The sequence below is a fragment of the Puma concolor genome, chromosome B3, assembly GCF_028749965.1.
Source record: "Puma concolor isolate L17-30 chromosome B3, mPumCon1.1.hap2, whole genome shotgun sequence".
NCBI classification, from domain to species: Eukaryota; Metazoa; Chordata; class Mammalia; order Carnivora; family Felidae; genus Puma; species Puma concolor.
Window position 1 is genome coordinate 17,056,664 of NC_141672.1, and position 24,803 is coordinate 17,081,466.

The 24,803-nt window shown below is 41.7% G+C and overlaps 1 protein-coding gene across 3 annotated transcripts in view; it reads left to right on the top strand.

The window, feature by feature from the left end:
* The window catches only part of LOC147579782 (uncharacterized), a 366,915-nt gene that overhangs the window by 42,536 nt on the left and 299,576 nt on the right, over window positions 1–24,803 (top strand). For all 3 annotated transcript variants that reach the window (XR_015252103.1, XR_015252102.1, XR_015252101.1), the window contains exon 2: window positions 21,087–21,243. The gene's annotated coding sequence lies outside the window, so the exon portion shown is untranslated. The remainder of the gene's footprint in view (window positions 1–21,086; window positions 21,244–24,803) is intronic.

The window sequence follows — 24,803 nt, forward strand, 5'->3', positions numbered from 1 at the left end:
GCCTCAGTTTACTCAGCTATAAAAATGGGTGGGGACACCTGGGTGGCTCAGTCGGTCGAGCCTCTGACTCTTGACTTCGGCTCAGGTCATGCTCTCTTGGTTCCTGAGTTCGAGCCCTGCATTGGGTTCTGTGCTGACAGCATGGAGCCTGCTTTGGACTCTCCCACTCCTTCTCTCCGCCCCTCCCCTGCTTGCTCTCTATCTCTCTCTCAAAATAAATAAAAATAAATTTTAAAAAATGGGTCATGTGTAGCACTGGGTACATGGGTAGTAGTATGTGTATAAAATTAACATCAAAATGGGAGTGTCCGACTTCGGCTCAGGTCATGATCTTGCAGTTTGCAGGTTCAAGCCCCGCATCGGGCTCTGTGCTGACAGCTCAGAGCCTGGAGCCTGCTTCAGATTCTGTGTCTCCCTCTCTCTGCCCCTTCCCCGCTCATGCTCTGTCTCCCTCTGTCTCTCAAAGATGAACAAACGTTAAAAAAAATTTTTTTTTTAATGCAAAATGTATGTAAAGCACTTTGTAGGATGATTAGCCTATTTAGTAACCATTCAGTAGATATTAGCCACCGGAAGTGTTAGCAACGGCTGTTGAAGTCACCGCAGGCTATTCTTATTGGTGTCATAAGAAACTACTATTTCCTCTTATATCCTGTGCTATTGAGCACCCCGTTCTACACCAGTCTCCCAGGAAAAATTTTTCTCCTAAGTCCTTCGGTCTGTTTCTATAGCCACTGACTACTTTGACATTTGTCCACTTGCACATGGGGCTCTCTGTTTACCAGTGATGGGTGCAGGGGAGGAAACTCGCTAGTTCTCTTTTATCTATATATTTATAATTTTACCACTTGAACACTCATTTGCTTTTTTTTTTTTTATGTGAAGCTACAGTGAACACTCCTGTTACTACTTAAACACATGGACAAGAAAAAATATTTTTCTGACTATCTAAGCCAGCCAAGCACACTTTTTGGTGATATATTGGGCCCCAATGGCTTTTTCTGATTAAAAGGCTCATGGCTTAGAGTGAAAGGCTGTAGCTGTCCGCATTGCAGTTATTAGCATATAAATGCTCATCTCTGTCATGGTTGTGTATAATCATGAAATATGCTACCATCTAAGTAAGAACGTGCAGTCGACTGGGTTACAGAACATTATAGCATCTTACAGGAATGTAACATTTATGGTCGAATAGTCTTTTTCAATAGAAGCAAGTGTAATAATTTCCCCCTGAATACTGTCAGGATAAACAGAGTTGGTCAAGGGCCAGAAAGAAGTGCATTGGCTGGTCCATGAGGACAACCTTAGCCATTCCCCTGCTGGTATTCGCAGACCTTATGTATTTAAGCTTTAAAAATTGTACCTACTCCGACATATGAAATGGTTTGGAAATTTTTGACTGAATCAAAAATTCAGCTTTTGATCTCCTGACCAACAATTCAAGGATGTCCTTTTGACATTTAGATTTTTGGAATGGAAAGAGGCACACCTTTGCATCTTGCCCCAGGCATCCCCCTGGAAATTGTGGGTGGTGTCTCATCTCTGATGTAGCTGAATTATCTTACGGGCAGGGTCTGTTTTGTTCACCCTATCTTCAGTACCTGTGACTTTTAAATTAGCCATTCTTTGAAAGAAGTCATGGCTTAGTAAAGATGGTGAAGTAGGCGCTGTTCATCTCTGAGGACTTTTCTTTCCCCTCTGTGCTCTCCACCATAAGCCTGTGAACTTGAGCTCCCCTGCCAAGTACCCCTGTGCCTTTGTCCCCCTTTCTATCTCAGCGGCTTCCACCTGTGGCATCCACACTCAGTTGTGTCGTGTCCTGAACATTTGCCATTAACAAGGAGCAGAGACCTTACCACGAATGGGTGAGAGTCTGATTGGTAAACTCTCAAGCATCAGTCAGCCTCATATGCAGATACGACATGACGATGTTGAAGGCACACAATGATGATTTTGAACATCGGGCCTTCTTAGAGTCTTAAAATCACACACATTTGTGGTGGTGCCTAACATTGCCCTGTTGTGTTCATAAGACAGCTGAATTAAACTGTCCAAAGGCAGCACCATTTTCAAATAACTGTTTTCAATTATGGATAGAATTGAGTGTTTTAATATTATGTAGGCATGGGGCAATCTGAGTATTTTCATGCACAACCTCTTTTACATATTTGACTCTAGGTTGCTTCTTAACAAAGGGTCTTGTTTTTATTAGCAACATTAGTCCACGTCAGTATGGGGACCAGCGTTGAAGCATTTATTAGTTCTCTCTAAGACACTGCTAATAGTTGAAGCAAAATAAACCATGCTACCTTATTTTATTTTTATATTAATTTGTTTCACATCTATGTACATATTTTTAATAAAAATATTTTAGCATTAGATTCTGCCATAAGTAATACAGGTTTCCAAATAGTGGCTTAAATAGAAGTTTGTTTCCCTCTTACATAAAAGAAGCCTAGTGGTAGTATTACAGAATTACTTTGTCATTTACATGAAATCACCTATGGTCCAGAGTTTTGTCAGCTTACTGTTCCACCTAGCATGAAGCTCCCATACTCATGGTTTAAGATGGCTGCTGGAGATCCAGCCATCACAGTCTAACTTCATGCAGTAGAATGAAAGGAAGAATAAGGGTGCAGGCTTTCACTTAAAAGTGCTTATGGAATGCCCCAACATCTTTTAGACTCAAGTGTTACTGGCTGGAAGAAACTCAGTGACACACCAAATTCACTGATGTCTACACCACATTTCAGACAAGTCTGGGGAATGTAGTTTCCAGCTGTGCAGCAATGTTCTCTGCTAGAAATACAGATTGCACTACAAAAAGAGAAACGCTATTAGTAATATATTCATTTTCTGTTGCTGGGTAACAAGTCATCACCAATTTAGGGCCCTGAAACGATTTCCATTTATTATTATGCAGTTTCTGTGGGTCAGAGTCCAGTCATGGCACGACTAAGCTGGGTTCTTTGCCAAGGGTCTCACAAGGCTGAAATCAAGGTGTTAGCTGGGCTTCATTCTCTTCTGGGGTCTCCACAGGGAAGCACCTGCTTTGAGGCTCTCTCAGGTTGAAGAGCCCCCTCGTTGAGTCAGGCCCCCACGGGACAATCTCTATTTTGATTAACTCAGAGTCAACTGGTGATACACCTGATAACGTCTGCAAGGTCCCTTTATCTTCGTCATATTCTACTGTTTATTTATTTATTTTTTTTATTTTTTATTTTATTTTATTTTTTAATTTTTTTTTCAACGTTTATTTATTTTTGGGACAGAGACAGAGCATGAACGGGGGAGGGGCAGAGAGAGAGGGAGACACAGAATCGGAAACAGGCTCCAGGCTCTGAGCCATCAGCCCAGAGCCCGACGCGGGGCTCGAACTCCCGGACCGAGAGATCGTGACCTGGCTGAAGTCGGACGCTTAACCGACTGCGCCACCCAGGCACCCCATATTCTACCGTTTAGAAGCAAGTCACAGTCCTGTCCACCCTCAAGGGGAGGGATGACACATGGCAGTGACTCCGTGGGGGTACGTCCACCACAGATAGGCAACTGGTGATATTGCTACACACTTGTATATGATTCTTTTTTTTCTCTTTTCTACAATCTTCCATTAAGCAGTGACATGCCAGACTCAGAAGAGAATTGCCTGAGAAATTACCTCATGGATTTATGCAAGATGTTTTAGCGATTCATGGCTGCATGAGCAAAATTTAGGCATTGCCAATTAAACTCATGCTTATCGTTTACTCAGGGTATTAGTTTGTCTTATAATTTCAACTCATGCTTGTAATATTTTATAAAGTGAGCTTTTTCGAATTTGTTATTTCACAATGAAATGAAAAACTATTTTTGTCATTTAATCTAAGTGCGCCTTATATTTTAGAAGTGCCAGTTCCTCTTTCCATCCAAAAGTTATAATTAAAAACGTGTCTCAGTGTCAAAAGAATTTGAGAAACGCTAGCCTTGGCAATACAGGTGGGTTCTTCAGGAGAGGTGAAGGGTGGGTAGGAGTCCAACTCTGTCCATCAAAGGAAGTCTCTTAATGGCTCTTTCACTTAAGGGGATTGTTTAATAAGATCGCTGCATCTGAAGCAATAAGGCTCCCATTAAGAACAAGCAGTATATCCATACGTCTCCTGGCTCGTGTCTCTACCTAACAAGAACTTGTAATAAAGAAGAATATGAAAGCACCTGAGCTATGAATATCGATATTAAAACATTTGTATAAAAATGCTCATGTGCTTACTGAATGGACAGTCTTTCTCGGAAGCTTTTCCATTTGCTTTACAATTCTAGTAGCCTTAGTTATCTGGCTTCTTTGTCCTTAGGAGAGAAGTAATGGAAAGAAATGAACTACCACAGGTTGAGAGACCCCAAGAGTGCCAAGAAGTGACCTCTCTGGAGAAGACAGAACAAACACAAAATAGAACCAGAAGTTCAAAAAGCACAGAATTGCGAGGCCATTGAGGTCAGGGACATATGGGAACATGCGTTACTACGACCATCTTTCTAAACTCTACACAGTTTACAAATAATCACCATGATGACCTTGGGTTATCCAAAGTACTGAATATCTTTGAAAAAGTTTCCAAAGGTAAACTTTTCCTCCCAAATCCTTTCTCACAGCGTCGCACCAAACCAATGACTGTAAGGTACGTGACAGAGGAGTTTAAAATAGTAAATCCTCAGTGATGTTAGATATTATCATCTACAACTGTAACCATTGTCATGGCTTTTCTTGTTACTTCCTGGCCTTGATAATCCTCAGTCCTAAGCCCTTCCACTCTGTATCAGCATATCCTGATTCCATTCTTAGGCTACAGTTAACCCAGGAGTTTAATAACAGTTAGGGGTTCATATTGCCCCTGCTAAGCCACTCATACTCCTCTGTCTGTAAACAAAAGTCTTTTAGGAAGGTTACTTTGGATATAGGGCCAAACCACTTCAACTTTGAGGGCCTTGTGCATTGTCATTACCGAAGCTGCTTGGTGATTGAACACTTATTTTTCTAGGTCTGACATAGCTCTATGCACGGACATACAATTCAAGAAATAAGTGTGCAAGGACAATAGGTTGCTATGGAAGCTGATATTACAATGCCCAAAGTCATCTAGCTCTAGACACTGATGTATTAACGAGATGTTTTAGCAGTTAGCGTGCCCGGGGAGTGTGCGTGGATGCAAAGCTATGTTCTTCTCTTAATACTTAACACAGGAATCTCATTTTAAGGGAGTTACTTTGTACGTCATCATGTGAGATAAAATGAAGGTGGATATTTTCATTATGCATCTTTTTTTTTTTTTTTTACAAAAGAAAGCAGATATTGCAAACGTATCACTTTATTGTTCTTGTTATATATCCTGTGGGTTTAAGAATAACGGCTCCATTAGAGTTTTATGTATCTCCTGAACCAGGCAATGGTCAATTATTGGCAACAATCACATTCCCCACACCTACCTAATGGCTGGTGGCCCACACTGTAAATTAAATAAGAAACATAGAGCAAGCAGAAAACGTGGACCCCTGCTTTGGCTAATTTAAAAGGTGTTTCATAACATTAACCCTGCATGGAGAAATCCCTGCCAATTGCCATGGTACTATAGAAATATGTGTGGAGTATGGATTTCAGTTTTGGGTGCTGCATTTTGAGACCATCATTAACTATCTGGATAGAGACCAGGGTAATGAAGGAAATGGAAATCATACTGAATTATTGAATCAATGGTTGAAGGAAATGGGATGATCTTCCTTGAAGAAAGGGACATTTGGGGGAAGACTTAATAGCTGTCTTTAAACATTTGAAGGTCTGTGGGAAGGAGTTGACATAGTCTGTTTTAAGGGGTCATAATAAGAGCCATGGTTAGGGATTACTGATGTTCAGGCTCCATATGAAAAAGGATCTTTAAAATAATCAAAGCTCTCTAACAAAGGGACGGTCTCCTCTTCGAAGAATTAAATGTTCCTTCTTTGGAAATGTTCAAGCAAGCCCTGATGAATGTGGTTGTAAATGGATTTACTGTATAGCCAGGTGAGTTGGACTAGATGATATGTTAAATTTCTTCGATCTCAGGATTCATCTGTTTCCCCCAAGTCTCTCATGTCTTGCTTTTGCACCGTATCCTTCAACAGGGAACACTTTGAGCAAAGAAATGGACAGACGCTGACACTAACACTTCATTCATTCAATAGCCATGATTGTGTGCCTGGCACGTACATGCGCCTCTATTTGGGAGAACCGCATGGAGGCCCTGAAGGCTTGTTTTTATAGGTCGGTTCTACACCATGATACCGGACGTTTGTTTTTTTTGTGTGTGTGCATTGTGTGGTGGAAGGGAAATCAATGAAAGAATGAATTAAGATAATACCAAGTAGTATCTTGGAGTTGTTCAGGCCAAGAATGCCTTTGCCTTCTACCAGATAGTACAGATCACCTGCGAGATCTAGCTTGGAGTCACCTACTCTGTTTTATGACCCCCACTTAGGTTTGGTTAGTGCATCAGGTTGATGGCATGGTCTATACAGTCTTCCCAAAGAAAAAATCGAAGCTGTACAGCATTTCGGAATACATCCTTTTAGTTCTGGTAGCCTAATTTCAAGCATTTTGGGGTGTAGGGTCAGTTGTGTTTTAATCAGAAAGTCAATTCCAGGGTGACCTTCCAGAATTGAGAGTGTCAGGGAACATTTGTGCAAGAAGGGAGTGGAGCTGAGCATCTTTGCCCTAGCAACTGAGTAGGTTTGCTATTTAGTAAGGGCAACTTCACGTTTGGTGAAATCTCCATCCGTGGCCTCAGGCCAAATGCTCTGTGAGTACCTACTGAATGTTAATTGGCAGAAGCGATTTCTTCAGAGGCAAGTTCAGATTCACTCAGGCGTAATCGGCTTAGCAATTTTTCCATTTGGGCTCCACAGAGACTCTCTAGGATGCCACGGCGATAGGGCAGTGGGATTGTGTTACGGTGAACTTTGTGTTCCAGTCCTCGTCTTTTGGCTTATTGTTGGAAATTGTAAGAATTTCTGGGGGCATCACACAAATCAGCCTACCGAATTTTCTTAGATTCCCTTCAACTTTGAAAACACCATGTGTTTTACGCAGAACATTTTGGGAGCTTGAGAAACTACAAAGTAGTGACAGTAAATTTAAACTTAGTAGTAAAAGTTGGACAATCTCTGCTCAGACTTTATTTATTTATTTATTTATTTATTTATTTATGTATTTATTTATGTATGTATTTATTATATTTATTATTATTATTTTTCTACCACTCCATTGTCCACTCCATTGTCACCCTGGGTTAGGTGCTTGTTGGGTCCTGGCTATTTCTATCTGGAATGTTACACTAACCTTCCAACTGCAATCTCCAACTCACGCCAGCCTTTCCTCACTCCAATACCTCTTTTGTTGTTGCTTCTGTTTATTTTTTTTAATATAATTTATTGTCAAATTGGTTTCCATACAACAGCCAGTGCTCATCGCAACAAGTGCCCTCCTCAATGCCCATCACCCACTTTCCCCTCTCTCCCACCCCCCCCCCCCCATCAACCCTCAGTTTGTTCTCAGTATCCAAGAGTCTCTTATGAGGAAGGAGAAGGGGGAGGGGAGTTACAGAGAGGGAGGGAGGCAAACCATAAGAGACTCTTGGATTCTGCTCAGATTTTAGGAGAAGAGATGGACATACATTGAGAAGTTACCCAGAGACATATGCTGGACAGAATGAAGCTCGAATGAAACCAAGAACAGCCCCATAGTCTCACTACTCATTTTGAACGGAAGAGAAAGGAGGCGAGAAATAGGCTGATGCCCTGTATGCTTGGTCGTTCTGTTGGCAGAGGCAGTAAGAAGAAAGACTGACTTTGCTCTGTCCATTCCTTTTAACCGACTGCATAGCCTGGGAAGCCATAGGTACCGCATGGGAATGACAGGTTGAAAGTGTTCTTGGTCCCTGTCAGGGAGAAGGAAGTGTGGCAAAGAAAACTTTTACAGCCTGTGTTATTTGAACCTAGGCTGCATTTTTGACCCCAGTGGGGGGTTCTTTCTCCCTCAGAACTGCCAGACTCCATCTTTGTGGGTTGACCATAGGCAGCTTGCCCCAGTTGCCCAAACCAAAGTCAGCTCATGTCAATCCATCTCATTTTCAGCTTTGTGTAAAGCCATTCCCTTTATTATTTTTGACACACATTCTTAGATTAGATCCATATGTTTATTAATTCCAAGAGAAATCCTTTGGAAATCAGATCTGGGCAATTTATGACTCCCCAAACCCTGGAAAGATTATGGAAATCTTTTAGTAATAAAATACAATATGCAGTTATTCTAAAAATTTTTGCTCACTTATCTTCATAATCATAAATTATTTCATACCTAATTACAAATAGGCAGACTGAATAATTGTCTTCAATGAGGGATGTTTGACACTGAGAAAATATAGCCTTATTTTATAAACCTTTTAATGTTCAGACTATAAATATGTCACCGCTAAGGAGTACTGCATCTTTAAGTGTATTAAAGTCACTCTTGTGTAGCCAAACATAATGGGATTTTTAAATGAATTATAACTAAAGTAGTTAACAAACAACTTTTTAAACTTTCAACATGTGCACAGCTATTTGAAATTGCCCTTTTCATATTAAATGCCCCAACGTATATTCCATTTGGAGCTGTTTGGCAAAAAAACACACAAAGTTATACTGGTGGAAGCCTTTTCATGATATAGATTTAATGGAAAAAATAATTTGATAGGGAATTTGATACATGTTCTCACAGGGAATCACATCAATGTGTTCTCGGAGTGCTGTTTGTGTTTGGGAGGGTTTTGGAGCAAGAGTGGTGCACGTGCGTTTAATTTAGCAAGAGGATTGTCCATGTGTTTGAGATCTCAATTCACACCATGAACAGGCTGGCCAGCCCTTGGAAAGTAAGAGTTTACACATTTATCTACTTTTCATTTATGTCTTATGTGTCTTATTTTATGATTCTTATGACCTACTGGAATGATTGGTTTATATAAGTCTTTGGTTGACATTGAGATTGGTTCCTAAATTCCAAGAGAGGAGGATTTTTTTTTAAATCTGTTTTGGTCATCACTGTCTCCCAGGAAATCGTAGGAGTTCAAGGAATTTTCATTTTTATTTTTTGAATGAGAGAAGGAACACGCATTCATTAAAGTCTTGCTTCTTAGGGTTTGGAAGTATAAGGGCAAGTAAAAAGCCTTGGTTTTTGAATAACCTACTCCTCAGAAGAGAGAATGCTTCCAACAACTTGTAAATCTGGACAGCTTAAAATAAAAATGCCGTTTAACCAAAGCACCATTTTTTGTTGCTTTGGTGCTTAACAGGTAGTAACGTGACTTAGTATAAGACAGATGAAGTATCTGAGGACAGCTCTCTTGGCCTGGTGGCTCCAGGGGCTTGTTGAACAGTCTTGGGACCCTATTCAAGCATGGGCAGAAAGACCCCACAATTGCAAGTTTATGGGAAACAACTGTGGTGGAAAGTTGTATTGATGATGGAGCGAGGGCACTGCTTCCATCCGAAGACAGACATCATGTTCAGCATCTCCGTCAAAACTTGTTGAGATGACACAGTCCTTCCAAGTGACATGAGGCACAGTACAAATGACCCTACTATGGAATCTCTCTGGAGTGTCTGATCCCTGGTCTCAGAACAGAAAGCTTTCTATCAAATTCATTGTGACACCAGTAACTAAGGTTCCTTGCGTGTGTCCTTCCAGGTTCAATGTATTCCAAACCAAGACTGGACACTTGGTTATAATCTATGTAGATTCTGGGCCAGACAAGGACAAATTGTTGAATGTGGGCAGTCTACAGGTCTCAGTTGTAGTTCCCACAAGCTAATGAAAGCTCAAGCCTGAAATAAACGAGTCAATACTATGTCCTTAAGCACTATTGTGTTCCAACAATGAAAAATAATCTGCTACATGAAGGAAAACTTTTGTCACTAGGAACTTGCTACAACAATTTGTGCAGATAAAACAAGTTTCTCCTTTTCTCCACCTTCTCTCATGATTCTCTAAATTCAGGGTGTGAGTGTGGTAGATATGTAAATATGTCTATAAGTTGGTTGATGATAACAAGACTCTCAACTAAGGGAGAGAAATCTAACTGAAGTAAAAGAGAAGGACCTAAGTTGTCTCTCCCCTTCCTCTACCCGTGCAGTTAAATAAAAGCAGGATATTTGTAATGGCCATTGGGGTTTCGTTCTCACCATCACCATCAGGAAATATAAAGCTGAGATGAACTGAGTCTCATGCTTTTCACTTCATCTTTATGCTATTACTTTTGAGAGTGTGGTTATGCTGAGAATAAAACGCATCTCTTGGCCCCAGTGGTGGTGGGAGAGAGTATTCCATTCCAGTCATCTGAGATCCTAGCTTGTTATCATGGATTAAAGAAAGGTTACAAAACAGAGCAGAGCTAAACAAGCAAGGAAAGGGGTACTAGACAGGATAGTTTTCTGCTGGTTTATTTCAAAGAAGGGCTCCAAAGGGACATTTCTTTATTCAAGGGAGTTTTGCTTAAAAAATATATATATATATTTATACATTAAAAATGTATTAAAAATGTATATATACACACACACACAGACACATATGTATGCATATATGGATTTTCCTTTTTCCTCCATAAACTTTGTCCTCTTATCTCATCTACTCATTTCCAATAAAGTTGATTGCTGCTGCTATCCTTCAGAAGAAGCTGGAGACCTCTGTAGACTTTTCCTCTTGCCTTATTTATGATAGCAAGAACCTAAATAGACAGAGGCTGTCAGACTTATCAGTGAGAAGTCAAGAAGAGTTTATTTTAAGCTGTGAAGAATGCAAAAGCCTTTTTTTAATTTAATAACTGAATATATTCCTTCTTCCCGAACTCAATGGATAGGAAGGGATGTGAATAGAATTCAGTTGGTCAATAGGGGTGAACACTCCTGAAGAATAAGTCATACCAGCTATTATCACTTTTATGTGTGTGCACACAAGCTCACTGGGAAAAAGAAGCATATAAATCAAATATCATTGATGACTGATATTTTTCCTAATTCACCATATATTGAAGTTTTAACAAGGAAAAGTCTGGAAAGGGGGTGCAATTGGGTTCCATGGAAGGCTTCCATTGTTCTGTGGGAACTCTGGGACAAAAGACCTGGCATGAGCCCTGTCTTTCTCATGTACATGGTGTGAAGGGCAAACCACTCCATTCTTCCCTATCACATCCTTATCCCTGTGAAATGGGAATCTCCAAGGCATAGTGATGAACACCGAGTCAGTCAAACAAACTTCTGTTATTTCTGACAGTGTAGGATAGGAGTCAGGAGCATGAAGTCTAAATCTAGAGTGCTGGCTCCAAATCCCTGGCTTTGCCATTTACTGGAAACTAACCAGGAGCACCTATAAGGTGACAGATAATGATAGCTTACCCCTGGAACAAAGTAAGCACCCTATAACTACGAGTCATTGATGTTATTGATATTATCATCATCCGCTTGTTCATCCAGTTCTGAATTCAGGAAATGGTCACCGTGTGCCAGCTCTAGGCAATGCCCTATGCTGACTTAATCTCTACTAGTAAAAATCAGTAGACCTTCTCTTTTTCGGAAATTCCAATATGGTGTGGGGAGGCAATGTATAGAAAAGTATGCTTTAATGAAAATTTCAGATCATTATAAGTGCTAGTGATAAGATATAGGTGTGATAAGGAGGAGATACGACAGGGTAACTTTGGAGTGTAAGTGGGCATTTCTTTGAATCAAGGTGTGACGTCAGCCCCTTCTGAGGCCTGAGACCCGTGTTAATATGCAGTTGTGTATTTTTCTCCTCAAAGGGGTTCCTCTGAGTTGTCTAAGCTGCACACAATCTGGATATGCCTCTGCTGAGCATTGATAAATGACAGACCACCTTCTTATATAGTAAGAAGGGCCCATCCATGTCCAGACCCAGGAGGAATGAGTGTCTTCCAGGTAGAGGGGTCCACATGTGCGAAGCTCTACAAAGAGCTCTACGGGCTTGATGGACATCAAAGAGGCCGGTGGGGCCAGGATGTAGTGAGGTGATGTCAGAGAGGTGGCAGGTGTCAGATCCTCGGGACACTGGTTAGCCAAGTTGACAAACTTGGAGTTTTCTCTAGGTGGGTGTTACGAGTTGAGTCGTGTCACCTTCACCTCAATAGGAAACAAAAGAAAAGGTATGTTGAAATCCTAAGCCTCTAGTACCTGAGAATGTGACCTTATTTGGAGATAGAGTCATGGAGTTAAAAAGAGGACATTAGGGTAGGCCCTAAGCCAAGATGACTTGTGTGATTATAAAACGGGGACATTTGGACACACAGACAGGTGTATGTAGATGGAGGATGACTGAAGACCCAATGAGAACCGCACGTGAAGACAGAGCGTGGCAGAGATGCAGCTACATGCTGAGGCACACCAAAAATTGCCAGCGAACTTCCAGAAGCTAGAAGCGGGAAGGAAGGATTCCCCTACAAGCTTCAGAGGGATCGGGCCCTGCCAACACCTGACTTCAGACTTCTAGCCTCCGGAGTGGAGACACAATAAATTTCTGTCATTTTAAGCCATCCAGTCTGTGGTACTTTGTTTCTGCAGCCCTAGGAGACAACTATAGAAGGGCAGGCATTGGAGGGTGTTAAGCCAGTGAGTGACACACTTTATGTTTTTATAAGATGCCTTGGTAAAGAGTACATTGAAAGTGAGCAGAAGGAGGGAGACCAGCCTGCGACTTTCGGGGATCCTGGTCTTAGATGATGGAGGTAGATGACTTAGATGGCTGGCATTTAGATGACTTAGATGATGGCTTAGATGACTGGGTCATGGCTGTGGGGGTGGAGAGAAGTGGACAGTTCCTGGATGAATTTTGTCAATCGGCACATGGAATTTGCTAGTGGACTGGATGTGTGGAGTAGAGAGCGAGCTCAAGGATGGCAGAGTCCCTGAGAGTTTCCTCTCCATCTTACCTATAACGTGGCCTGTCTTTTGGCTGAGAAATATTCATAGTGCCTCCGAAATCCTCGCTCGCCAAGTTCATGGCACCATTTCACTTAACAATCTCTTGTTTATTAACTTTAATAGTGTTGTAGCATTTAGTTACCATGCGATGAGGCTAGCTATTATGCCAGATGGTTCCACAAATAATTATCTTCATTTGTACAGGAGTGCTCTATTTATTTTTGCTGATTATTAGTGCATTTTTTGAACCCATTAAAGCCCTCAAGCTCTACCAATAGGCACCTAAATAAGGCCCCATCATCCTGAAGAAGAAGAATTTAGCATGTGGTAGTTGAGCTACTAAACTCTCCCCAGCTACACTACTGTTTCAGTCATTGAGAGTTTAACGGAGGAGAAAATCAGAATGTATTGATTTCATCTTATGTCCCTTGGAGGAGGCATTCCAAGTTGTTTTTATGATGTTTTGAAGCACACATGACAGTGCCTCTTAGAGTGTTTGAAGAAGCCCAATTCTGCAGGATGAGCCCGTAGCCAGCTTTTACCTGGGGTCTGGCTCTACATTGATATAAAGCCCTATGTTAGGGCGTGGAGGCAGAAAAGATGGGACAGCTTTCCTCCCTCCTGGGAAGTGTGTGTCCTTGGACCACAGACCACAGATCAGATTCACGGATTGCATTTTCCCTGCTGACTCCAAGGACTGCACCCTCACTTTGTTGAAACCTGTGCACATTTGCTTATAACTCCATTTTACAGTTTTATATGTGAAAAATCCAGCAGAAATAGCCCCTTCTGGTTTTCAGTTCCCCGAAGCCTGCTGCCAGATGCCTTTTCCCTTTACTTCTTCCCACGACCCTTTCTTTTCTCTTCTCTCTCTTTCTATTAACTTAGATCGGGAGGTATATGTTTTGCGAGTCATGGGTATTAAAGATTGTAGAATCTTGCCCAAACAATAGTGTTTTAATGATGAGCCTGTGTCAAGTGGTCGTAAGTCAGATTTAGTATGTGTTTGGAGGCAAAGACGTACTGTTGGAATGGGGCATGGGATGGGAGTAGCTAAATGAGATGGGAGTAGCTGGACAAGACGGGAGTAGCTGGGTTTTACATCTGACTTAGAAAACCTCTCTGACCTTTAGATTCTTTATCTGTGAAATATACAGATAATGATCCAGATAGTGAAGGTCAGATGAAGTAATGTATGTGAAAGGACTTTATAAGCCCTAAAGTACTAGATATATGTGACTTAGGAACGTCTAGGAACTCCTACTAGGAATGTCTAAAATAAAATAAGGAAGACCTCTAGGCGCTGGAAGAACTGCAGCACTTACTGTTAAGTAAAACATAACAAAGCAAAACACCACAGGGCAATATTCTTGGTGTGATTCGCATTAATGCGAATTTGTATACGATCAAAACAAACCATAGGAAAAATGTGTGTATCGGTGTTCACAGATGATTGTCAGTGTGTAGAAACATGAGGGGAAGGATGTGCACAGACTGGTGGTGTTGCCCACGCGGGAGACACATTTCTCTGTGGGGAAGGAACAGGCTGGAGGCGGTTAAGGGGAGACTTTTGCACATTGTACCCCCATGTGGTAAAACAAGCATGTTTTTTGTGTTACTACATTTACTTTAGTAATATAATCGTACACTATCACTAGAATTAGAAGTAAGATAGTACTTCTGTATAAATAAAACCAAATAAAGCCTTTTTAAGGTAAAAAAAAAATACCAGTAAAAAACTGGGGTAGCAGTGGAGGTCATAATACTAAAACTCCTCTTTTGCTATTTATCTGAGTCACGTTTTTCATTACTCTTCTCCGTCACCAATAAATATTTTTTCAAAAGGCACCTGGCCTGGCTCAGTCTGTGGAGCATATGACTCTTGACCTCCGGGTTGTGGGTTCCAGCCCCATAGAATCTTAAAAAAAAAATTCTTCTTCATCACTTGTAAGTTATCCACGGTGCTAGGCACTGGGCATTGCCCACGATATAATAAAATGTCCTCCCTGAGTTGTCATTACAGTAAAACCTTGGTTTGTGAGCATAATTCTTTCTGGAAACATACTTGTAATCCAAAGGACTTGTATATCAAAGCGAACTTCCCAGAAGAAATATTGGAAACTCAGATGATTTGTTCCATAACCCAAAAATATTCATCTAAAAATGATTACAATACTGTAATATAATACAATAATGAAGCAAATACAAAATATAAAGAAAAATAAACAAATTAACCTGCACTTACTTTTGAAAACCTTCGTGGCTGGTGTGAGGGAGACAAGAGGGAGGAGGGTTATTGTGTAGGATGACTTTCACTATCACTAATGGAATCACTGCTATCTATTGGCTCAGTGGAATCTTTTTCTGCATGGCGGCCATTGTATACGCTCGCATGGATGTTGACTACAGTAAAGTATTAATAAACTCTTGTTATATATTGTATTTAATGTAACTGGCAATAAGGCAGCAGAGGAAAGCGTCTATATCTGCAAGGAGCTTGACCTAGAATGAATATAAGCATTCCTAAGCTTACTCTTGAATGGAAAAGCAGAGGACTGTCCGTAAGTGCTTTGAAGTGACAAAAAATACACTAGTGCCCGTTGTGGGCACCTTCCAATGTTCTGAAAAATCAGTTTTCTACCAAACACTGTGGCCTGAGACTGAACATCCGAGCATGCGAGATGATCACCCACAACACCCACAATCCTGCAGAGAGAGAGAGAGACAGACAGACAGAGACAGAGGTAAGAACCATCGGCTCAGTTGTGATCATGTGATGTCTGGCGTCACATACTAACATTGCAGGACATCGCTCGTTTATCAAGTTAAACTTTATTAGCAATGTTTGCTCATCTAGTGGAACACTCACAGAACAAGTTACTTGCAATCCAAGGTTTTACTGTATTTACAATATTTAAGTTCTGGGGAAATCCTGGATTATAAGGGGACCAACTGTAAGATTGAAAGATCCTCGATAGGATAAAGAGAGAAGTATATTTAAAGAATTATGGCAGACTCTCTTGGTGACCCACTCAGTATTTATTTCGACCTTGTTTCCCGTAAAGAAGATCTCAGTTTTGTTCAGGCAGTGATGTGCCCAGCTGTCTGTTAATTGCAACTCAGTGCATTCCTAGCTGATATAGGAATGCATTAAAAATACCACACTTGAGTATGATTCAAAAAGTAATAAGTGAACAACACATTTAAACCCACCTTGACATAAGTCATCCCCCAACGAATCTGGTAAACTTTTATAGAATACTAATGTGAAACCTACATCTGCATATGTCTCTGACAGGAAGTTGGGAACCAGAGGGCCACATGCTCAGACCTAGCTCTGGTGCTCGGACAGATTCCAGTTGGGAAGGCTGGGGAAGGGCATACACGGAACCGTGTGGAAGAACGAGGTTGTGGGCAGGGCCCCAGAGGGGCTGTCCGCTGTGGTACGATTGCCAAATATTTTCCAGTCTTTTCCTTTACAGGTAGGGTTGCCAGACTTGAAACATAAAAATACAGGATGTACAGTTAAGTTTGAATTTCAGATAAGTGATAAGCAATTTAGGCGTGTAAATGTGTCCCATGCCCTATTTGGGACATTTGTTCATGACAAAGACACACAAATAGGTGAGATCAAGTGAGCGAATGCACTGGAAACAAGACCTTGGGTCTCCAAAAGTAGGTTCTCTTGCTTGTCAATGAGTTTTCCCAGAAGAGTTGGTTTCCTTCTCTCAGTCTGTGTGCTTTGATTTTTTTTTCCATCATCTGTGCTTTCTCCATATGTATATAAAGGTAAAAAAAAAATAGGAGTCGTGACACATGAGACTCAGGCCCGCTGTGGATTCTCTGGCATGTTTTATTTGCTCTTGAAATTTGGGTAGAGGCTGAAGGAGAGAGAGGGGATGTCAGGAGCCACCAGGGGAAGGACGCACAGAGAAGGGACTAGCGGGGCCCGGGGACTTCAAATCCGACCCTGGCCGGACGTCGCGGCTCTTGTGCAGAGCAGCTGGCCACACTCACCGAAAATTGAATGCCACCATAGTTATCAGATAAGTCACCCATCAGCGCTGTGCCTGATGCAGTTCGGCTCCCCAGACCCTTTCCCATAAATCTCCGCCTCAATTAGAACGAGAAGAGATATTCAGCTTCAGACTTCTGCCAGGCTTTCATTAATCCTCTAGACACCGGCGGGATCTGTCTCGCTTTCTCCTTTTCTTTGCCAGCGAAATGACACTTAGCGGAGAAGGTAGCTCTGAACACGCTGGTACATCCCTGACAAACTTTCATAAATATGCCCAGCTGTTTCTCCAATCTCGGCTCCGTGTAGCCTGCAAATCACTGATTAATTTGCACACAGCTGCTACGGATTCTGGGGAGACAAGCTCCTGAAAAACATTCAGCGTTGCCGGTATTAAGCCTCTAATTTCCTTAAGTGAAAAGTTTCTAAAGCTGTTTAAATTGTCTGAGGAAGCTGTGAAGGCAGGACTCCTGGGCTTCCTCCTGGCTTGTCTGACAGCCTCACGGTTGTGCAGAAAAACCCACTTAACTGTTGAGTGCACGCGTTGGCCCGATAGTCTCAGAGCCGCCGAGCCTCCGCTTTGCTTTTTTTTTTTTTTTTTTTTTCCTTGAAGGATTATTGGACACCTGTGTTGTGCAAGGCACGAAAGGAGACAGGGCATTGTCACGGAGGGGACTCTGAGCTTTAAAGTTGAGCAGACCGGGATAGTAAACCGTCCTTCTCTTCTTCGCTAGGGCGTTACGATATGTCCTTTTCTGGAATAACGGAGTCTACATCCAAAGGCTCCCGGGAAGATTTAATGCGATAATGTATTCAGCAGGAACAATTTCAAGTGTTTTCCTAGCCTGTCTCCTGCCCTGCCCGAGGGAAATTTTGGGTCCTCTTGGCGGCTTTGTTTGTGCAAATCGGGATAATGGGTGGAGAGGCAGTCTGGAAAGGTCTGGAAGTTGATCTGCAATGACACTGGCGCGGCCAGAGATGTACTCCTAGAAGTAACTTGTAACTGCAGGCAGAGGAGAGGAAGAGACAGGGTGCCAGAACCGACTGAATGCCTGAGAAACCTTTTGGGAACTGGGGAAGAGAGGGCTGATGAGTATCTCCTGTGCTCTGCCGTGTGGCATAAGGGGGAAGAGAAGCGGCGGGGGGAGGGGGGGAGGAAAACAGGTTGCTGTGTGTTATAAACCAATCTTCTGGTGTTGTTCAATGCTTTTTGGATGTTGGAGCCACTGATGAGTTGTGGACATGGAAATGATGTGGACATACTTTTGCTTTACGGTCATTCCCAGGCAGGGTAGAAGATGAGCTGGGCGAGGGGAGCCAGGCAGGAGGTGGGATATCAGAAGGATAGACTGGACCAGACCAGACCAGACCAGGCTAGGGAGGCGATGAGCACTTACTAGTGGCTGGGTGTCTGCAGGATCTTCTGCACTATCCTGAGATGGCGGGGAGTGAAGAGAATTGGGTCTTTCCTTTTACAGGTCTCCTAATCCAGGATACTTTCTCCATTCCTCTCCACCGGGCCACATTTGTCTCCTCCTTTAAGATCCAATTTGGGCCTTTCCACCTCCTGTGTCTCCCCACTACACTCAGCTCCACCATTTCTGAAGTTCATATTTCTGAGTGACAGACTGTTCCACCCTCTTCATACCTCACCCCCGCTGTTGAATTATTTCCTGGGCCTCACTCTTCTTCCCAATTAGACCACGAGCTCCCGGAAGGCAGTTGTTCTGTAACTCTTTTTCTTTCATCCTTGGTGCTAAGCACACTGCTAAAAACAAATAAATAGCTGTATGGGATTGGAACCAAGTTGGATTTCATGGTGTACCTTACAGGATGACTCACACAAAACTACATCTCAGAAAAATGAGACACATACACAAATAAATGCTGAATTTTCCACGAAAATGGGAATCACCCTGCATTGTCTTTGAAGAATTAGGCAAATCAACTTAGCGCAATATAAATAACAGAGCAGAAATTTACAATTGTTCTACTGCTGAGCTAAGCAACACCCCTCCTAGAAGCAACTAAAAGAACAAACAAGTCGCTGTTTGCACACGCTCATGTGAGAATTGCTCCTTTTTAAATTGAAGTCTTTGTCCAAAGAGGCTTTAATTTATTAACACAGATGGTTTAGGTGGTTATGTATTTATTGAATTTCTATAATCTCCTTTCTCCAAAAACCCTGAAATGATGCCTAGAGAAGTCTTCACCTTACTTTAAATAAGATTTTGTTGTTGTTGCTTGATTGCACAGGCTGAAGGAAAGGGACAGAGTCACTAAATAGAAATCAAAAACCCTACGTGTCCCAAGAGTCACAAAGGTGAAGTCTATGTTGACAGTGACAATGAGAAAATGCAGAGGAGGAATGTGTAAGAGAAAACAAACAGCTCATTTGGCAATCATCGGGGGATTTAATTTGTGTATGCTTTTCAAGAAATGAATTCAGACAACTTAGAGAAAAAGATGTTCAAATAATGAGGTTGGTGACTGGCAAACGGTCATTTCCCATTTCATGTGGACAAACTGAGGCCCTCCCAAAAATGATTCCATTTGGAAATAATCAGCTTAAATACTTTTGGTTCGTTCACTGAAAGAATTTAGCTTTAAGAATATTTATCATGTAAAAACTTACAAGGTCTATATATGAGAGAACTTCTGGTCCTATCACAGAGGAACTATTTGCTTTGAAGAAGGGTACACCCCCCCGCCCCCCACCCGCCAAAGTTCCTTTAAAACCCAAAACAGTCAGAGCACTTGAATTCCTATTTGGTTTTTAGATATTTGATTTAACCCACAATTCTGTCAAGAACCCTGCAATTGCGTAAAAACATATTGAAATGGAAGCAAAGCCGGGCCAGTTCAGTTTCAACTTGAATTAGAAGTGGCCAAAGTGTCTGAAGGGTGCTATTTCTTCCAGATCAGCTTATATTTAACTTTATTTCCTTACAAAATGGGGAAAAAATTTTTTTTTGACTTTGTGTGACTTTCCATCACAGATATATATTCTTAGGTGTGATTCAGCTTTATCTTCTATTTTCTTATCTGCCTAAGAAGATGCAGTTGTTCAAAACCAATTTACTTGGCTAATTCTTTCCTCTGTCATCTTTGTAATTATTTCCGATAGGGCCTTGGCCAAACAATTCTTTCTCCATCATGTGGTTTCATCTCGGCTGAAAGTTTATGTCCGCAGAGTCTGTTGTTATGGCAACAGCTGGGCTGTTACCAGCTGAATATTATGGTTTTACTGCAAGAAAGGGAAAAGAAAAATGAGCCAGCGTGGAGGGGAACATGCAGCCATTTCCATATATCTGTTTTGAAGTAATTTATCTTACCTCCTTTGTAATCGTTAATTCTTTTTGCATAATTCTCTCCTTTCAAGGACCTTGCGTTCTACTAAATGGGCCATCTTATGCACATTTATAATTTAATTAATATTTACTGAGAAGGGACCATGAGGTGTGGTCTGGCATAGGCACACAGATTCACTGATTTGGGCATGCATTCCTTGAATATGTATTGAGCAACTACCCTGTGCCAGGTAAGGTTTTAGGAGCTGCACCCAGCAGTGACTGGATCAGACGATAGCCTGGCTCTCCGAGAGCCTACATTCTCTTGGAAGAGACAGGCAGTGAACAAGTAAATGCATACATGGGATGCATTCAGATGATTATATGTGGCATGAAGAAGATAAAATACTATGACAGAGTGACGGGGAGCATTGAATAGGGCACTCAGGGCAAGCCTGAGACTTGACGTTGGAGCTGATGTCTGAATAATAAGGAGTGGAACATGTGAACGTGGTGGAGGCTTCCAGACAGAGGGACAGCAAAGTACCACAAAATAGAGGCATGAAATTGCTTGACATGTTTTTCAGGGAGAAAAATACCCCAAGAGTCTGGAGGGTGGCGAGCAAGGGAACAAAGCAGGAGGGGAGATCTCAGAGGCAATCAGGGGTCTAGTGATTGGTGGTGACACCAGGGTTGGCTTCATGGGTGAATGAAGGACCTCGTGATCAGAGGAGCCCAGCACTTGACTTAATGCTGTGCTGTTGCTGCCTTGAAGTTCTTAATGATTTTATATTTGAACTTGTGTTTCTTAGATGAAGTCTAATGGGACAATGGAGCATGTGTGTGAGCAGAGGCGATATGTGTCTGTCTGCTGTTTCTTACCAGCCACTTGCACACAGCGTTTGTGATGACCCATGAACACAGAAGTCCAGCAGACCCAGCACATGTGGGAGTTCAGCAAGACTCAAAGTGAGTACAAGTTAATCGTGTTATATCAGCGATTTAGAGCGTGGTGCACTAGTAGCCCATGCACTCTGTCTGAACCAGAAATCTGCTTGAACACAGAAAAAAAGTAATGGCTTTCCAAGAAACACTAAGGACCAAAGAACCATCTCCTGTCCTTTCTTACTCGTATTCCTTCCCTGTACTGACCAATTGTTGCCTTTGAAAATCATAGAAGGAAACAGAAGGAAAAGGAAAGATAGGGCGACTCATTTTCCTTTGAGTCCTTCCTTAGTCACCAATAAGCCAAAGGTAGATGGGTGTTGGTAGAATGTGCAGTATCTAGAAGTGAAGTAAAAACACTTAAAAGCTAGTTTTGTGCAGAATTTCCACCATTCTGGTAAGAATGAAATACGTATACATCTACGAGTTACTGAATACATATTGTGTAATTTCTGTGATGTCACATGCCAGTTAAATACATTTACATTTACTACTGGTATTGCATAATATAAAGGTGAACAGTAAAATGCATGCTAATAATTTAAAATTTCCATCTTCTGGTACTGACAATGACACTAGATAGCAAGTAAAAAAAATCATGACACACTGAGAGATTGTGGGAGAAAGGAAAAAGTCTTATATCTTAGTGCATTTAACAACACATTTTTCTTCCTACTTTTTTGAACAACGGGTGTCTTAGACGATTTGGGCTGCTATAACAGCCCCTATTCTATAACCATAGACTGAGCAGCTTATAAACAACATAATAGTATGTCCCACAGTTTTGGAGGCTAGGAAACTTGATATCTGGTGAGGACCCGCTTCCTGGTTCATGGACGGCCATCGTCTTGCTGTGCCTTCACATGATGGAAGGGACAGGAGAGCCTTCTGGGGTCTCTTTTACAAGGACGCGAATCCCATTAGTGAGGGCAGAGACTAATCACCTCCCAAAGCCTCACCTCCTAATACCATCACCTTGGGGATTAGGATTTCAACATAGAATTCTGTCAGTCCCTCATAGGGGGCCATCCATTTTTATTTTTCACTGGACTCCACAAATTAAGTGTCCAGCCCTGGTGATAACTAAGTCACATGGGACCGATATTATTGCGTATTGGAACTTGGGGAAATTACGTAGCATTTCCAAGCCTCGGTCTTCTCACTTCTCTCATGGATATAAAAATACCCTACGAATGGGGTGGTGATGAAGCTCATCGCACAAGATACTGTACATTTGTCACTGGGCAGAGTCCTTTATATTTGGCAGGCATTTGAACACTAGTAATGCGGGTCTCATAAACATACCCTGTAATATATGAGGTTCCATGCAGATATGAATTATCTTAGCTTGGTGGAGATAGGAAAGGCCTTCTCCATGAAGCAATTTCTACATCTCCATAGAGAAATTCTTGCTCTAAAGGAACTCGAGGGGGGAGCATACCGCTGATATATCCCATAATACCTTCGCTGCAGGAAAGCCCTTGACAAATTATTTCATGTTCTTTTGTGGAAAAGAAGAAACATAGGCTAGATGGTAAACTGATAGATGTGGGTCAGTTCGGCAACTTTATTCAGAGAGTTAGATTAATGGATTATGGCAGGCTGAAGAGTGGATTCCAGCAATACGCCAGAGAACTTTGCTGTTGGCTCTGTTCTATTTAATATTTAATTCATGGCTTCTGGGAGGACACATCAAGCATTATTACCAAATATGTGACTGATGCAACATTAGAAGGAAGAGGTAAAACTTTGGTGACTGATGCACGATTCAAAAGCATTTTCTTTGAAACCTTTTTAAGTGCTTATTTGTTCATTTTGAGAGAGATAGAGAGCAAGAGCAGGGGAGGGGCAGAGAGAGAGGGAGACAGAATCCCAAGCAGGCTCCACACTCAGCATGGAGCCTGACACGGGGGCTCGGTTCACGACCGTGAGACCACGACCTGAGCGGAAATCAAGAGTTGGACGCTCAACCAACTGAGCCACCCAGGGGCCCCTCAAAAGTATTTTCAGAGATTGGCATCCTGAATCAATCTAATCGGATGGAATGTAACATGGTTTAAGTTAGAAGCAATAGGAAAGGATGGACTGTCCTAGGCTTGCAAGAATATCCTGTGACAAAGGGCTAAGGGTCAGAATTGGCTGTGAGACATTCAGTAAAGCGTGTATATTTGCTTAACAGCTATTAAGCACCAGTCAACCTGCCGGTTGCTATGAGAAATATGAAGGGCCTAGAAACAGGGAGTACAGCAGTGAACATGGCAGTTACAGCACGACCCAGTCACGGCAGTGAGTGAGGAGATCAGGCAATGCAGATGACAACCAAACATGAACTGCATTCATTATTTTGTTGGAATCACCAGATCATAGACTTATTATATAGTCCTATTTAATATGGGGACCAAATATAGGCAAGTTAAGAAAGAATATTGCAAGCTGGTGCAGCCACTCTGGAAAACAGTTTGGAGGTTCCTCAAAAACCTAAAAATAAAACTACCCTACGACCCAGCAAGTGCACTACTAGGCATTTATCCACGGGATACAGGTGTGCTGTTTTGAAGGGACACTTGCACCCCCATGTTTATAGCAACACTATCAACAATAGCCAAAGTATGGAAGGACCCCAAATGTCCATCGGTGGATGAATGCATAAAGAAGATGTGGTATATATATACAATGGAGTATCACTCGGCAATCAAAAAGAATGGAATCTTGCCATTTGCAACTACGTGGATGGAACTGGAGGGTATTATGCTAAGTGAAATTAGTCAGAGAAAGACAAACATCATATGACTTCACTCATATGAGGACTTTAAGAGACAAAACAGATGAACGTAAGGGAAGGGAAACAAAAATAATATAAAAACAGGGAGGAGGACAAAACAGAAGAGACTCATAAATATGGAGAACAAACTGAGGGTTACCGGAGGGGTTGTGGGAGGGGGGATGGGCTAAATGGGTAAGGGGCACTAAGGAATCTACTCTTGAAATCATTGTTGCACTATATGCTAACAAATTTGGATGTAAATTTAAAAAAATAATAAATAAAACAAGTTAAAAAATAAAAAAATTGGGGCGCCTGGGTGGCGCAGTCGGTTAAGCGTCCGACTTCAGCCAGGTCACGATCTCGCGGTCCGGGAGTTCGAGCCCCGCGTCAGGCTCTGGGCTGATGGCTCAGAGCCTAGAGCCTGTTTCCGATTCTGTGTCTCCCTCTCTCTCTGCTCCTCCCCCGTTCATGCTCTGTCTCTCTCTGTCCCAAAAATAAATAAACGTTGAAAAAAAATTTTTAAAAAAAATTAAAAAATTAAAAAAGAAAGGTTCAATAATGTGAAGATGTGAACTTGATTGACATCTCCATGTAAATTTAATGCACCTGTAATAACCGCCCCCCCCAAGTAAAATACTATTTTTATTAAAAAAAAAAAAAGAAAGAATATTGCAAGGTGCATCCAGAGGAGGGTCTATGAATAATGAAAATTTTAAAACTCTGTCACATGAGGAATGAATGGCTGAATGAGGGTTTCCTATCACTATTCCTATTGTAATCAATGATACCTTATATAGAAGAAAATGAAATAAAAAACAAT